The 2,400-nt window shown below is 48.2% G+C and overlaps 1 pseudogene; it reads right to left on the bottom strand.

The window, feature by feature from the left end:
- Window positions 1-876: 876 nt before the first annotated feature.
- Window positions 877-2,059, bottom strand: LOC101646498 (annotated as a pseudogene).
- Between the last annotated feature and the right edge of the window lie 341 nt (window positions 2,060-2,400).

Raw genomic sequence — 2,400 nt, 5'->3', positions numbered from 1 at the left:
GTTGAAGGTTTAATTCTAGGTCTGTGATCCACCTTGAGCTTGTTCTTGTGCGTGGGATGAGGTAAGGGCTTTGTTTCATTTTTCTACAGGTGGATCCCCATTGTTTCCCATGCCACTTGTTAAAGAGGGCATCTGCCTCCCACTTGATGCTTTTTTGGGTCCTTGTCGAAGATCAGTTGTCTATATGCTGATTGTTTTATTTCTGAGTTTTCCATTCTTTTCCATTGGTCAGAGTATCTGTCATCTACCAGTACCATGCTGTTTTGACCACTGTGGCTGTGTAGTAGTTATTAAAGTCAGGTTAGGTGAGCCCTCCAACTTTGTCCTTCTTCATGAGGAGTGCTCTGCTAATTCTGGGCTTCTTCCCTCTCCAGATGAAATTGGTGGTCAGTTTTTCTAATGCTTTGAAGGGGGTCATTGGTATATGAATCAGGATAGCATTAAACTTACATAGTGCCTGGGTGAGATTGACATCTTTACTGTATTGAGTCTTCCAATCCACAAGCATGGAATATTCTTTCATTTGTGGAGGTTGCTTTTGGTTTTTCTGAAGTAGGTTTCTGTAGTTTTCCTTGTATGAGTCTTTTGTTTTATTAGTTAGATATATCCCTTGATATTTCAGTTTGTTCTTGGCTATTGTGAAGGGTACTGCCTTCCCCCACCCCACCCCCTTAAATAGTTGTTTATTGGCAGTGAGCTAGAAAGGGTGATGAAGGTAGCATATACAGACAACACCACACACCACTGTCAGAAGGGTCATGAGAGTGAGAGGGAAGAGTGGCCTGGAGCCCAGGTGGCACCCTCCCATCAAGAGGTGGGCATGGGAGGGGGCAGGGGGCCTGGAGGGTTGAGGGGGCAGCCTCACAGCACCTCCATTTAGTAAGCATGTTTAAAGACAAGAGGAACTTGCTGGCTGCAGCCCCAGCCTGAATACTTTTTTTGGCAAGTGAGGCTGTTGGCCAGGGCTCGCTTGATGTATTCCTCCTGGGCCACAATCAGGTTCTCTTTCTTGCCATCCCAGACCTGTAGGGCAGACGCTTGCAGGGCTCACCCATAGGAGAAGTTCAGGGTCCATGGTTTCAGCAGGGGGCACTTGTTGATGGCATTGAGGTTGATGGATGCCTCCTCCTTACTCTGGCCTACAGCCAGGAAGGTGACCCCAGTAACACAGAGGGCCCTGTGCAGCACAGTTGCAGTCCAGTGCGGTGATATTTGCCATGGTAATGTCCTCATGCAAAAACTTCGGTGTGCAGGCATGACCAGGAGTGACCATATTGGGCTTTTAGCAAGGTGCCATCCAGGTAGACATGATGACCTGGTAGACATCAGTCAGCACCTTCTCAGTGACATACTGTCAGTGTTTCAGGACACAGGCACCATGAGGGAGGATCTTGGGCTCCACAATGGGCACAGTGCCATTCTGCTGGCAGATGCTGTCATAACAGGCCAGTACATTGGCATTTTCCATGATAGCAAGGGCTGAAGGTGGATGTTCACCAATCTTTAGCACACAGCCCCACTTGGCAAAGTCAGCGCCATCTTTCTTGTACTGGGCACAGTGCTGAGACAGCCCATCCAGCCCTTGGGTGGTGATCTCACCATTTGTTTCTGCCAGAGGCACCACACCCTTATCAACCTTGATGCCCACGATACTACCCAATTGATTTGACAACTTGAGGAAAGGGGCACCCATTATCCACCTTCTGGGAGAGTGTCTCATGGGAGGATAATGTCCCCAATGCAGGGTTTCACCTGATCATCAGTGGTCAGCAAGAGCTGGCGGTAGAAGCAATGGTTCTCTTCGGTGTTCTCAGTTCCAGTAGACTGTAGTCACTTGGCAATGCTCCAATAAATTCATCTGCAGCCAGGATGCCCTTGCCCTGAGCCACAGTGCAACAGGCCATGTCTGACAGCTCCTTCTTCTGCTCTTGGGTGAGTGCTGGGTATGGGTAGGCATGGTAGTGGTGATGGCATGTTCCTTCCTGGAGGCTAAAGGAGTGGCAGCTGGCCTGGTCAGCAGTGAGTGCCTGGGTACTGCCTTCTTGGTTTCCTCTTCCATGGTCTTATCTATGTATATAGCAAACCAGTAGACTTCAGTTTGTTGATCTTGTATCCTGCCACTCTTCTGTATTCCTCTATCACTGCCAGTACTCGTGTTGTGGAGCTTGAGGTTTTCAATGTATAGAATCATGTTATCTGTAAAAAGTGATAGTTGCACCTCCTCCTCTCCCAGATGGATACCTGTAATGTCCTTCCACTGTCTTGTACTGTTAGGTAGGACCTCCAGTACCATGTTGACTAGGAGTGGGCATCTTTGTCTGGCCCCCTTTTTCAGTGGGATTGTTTTCATCTCTTCTTCATTGACTATGATCTTGGCTGTTGGCTTTTTGTAAATGGCTT

This window comes from Echinops telfairi, unplaced genomic scaffold (genome assembly GCF_000313985.2).
Source record: "Echinops telfairi isolate 266 unplaced genomic scaffold, ASM31398v2 ScPeMD7_7410;HRSCAF=8448, whole genome shotgun sequence".
NCBI lineage: Eukaryota > Metazoa > Chordata > Mammalia > Afrosoricida > Tenrecidae > Echinops > Echinops telfairi.
The sequence above is the reverse complement of the archived record's forward strand: the minus strand, read 5'-3'. Positions and strand labels throughout refer to the sequence as shown.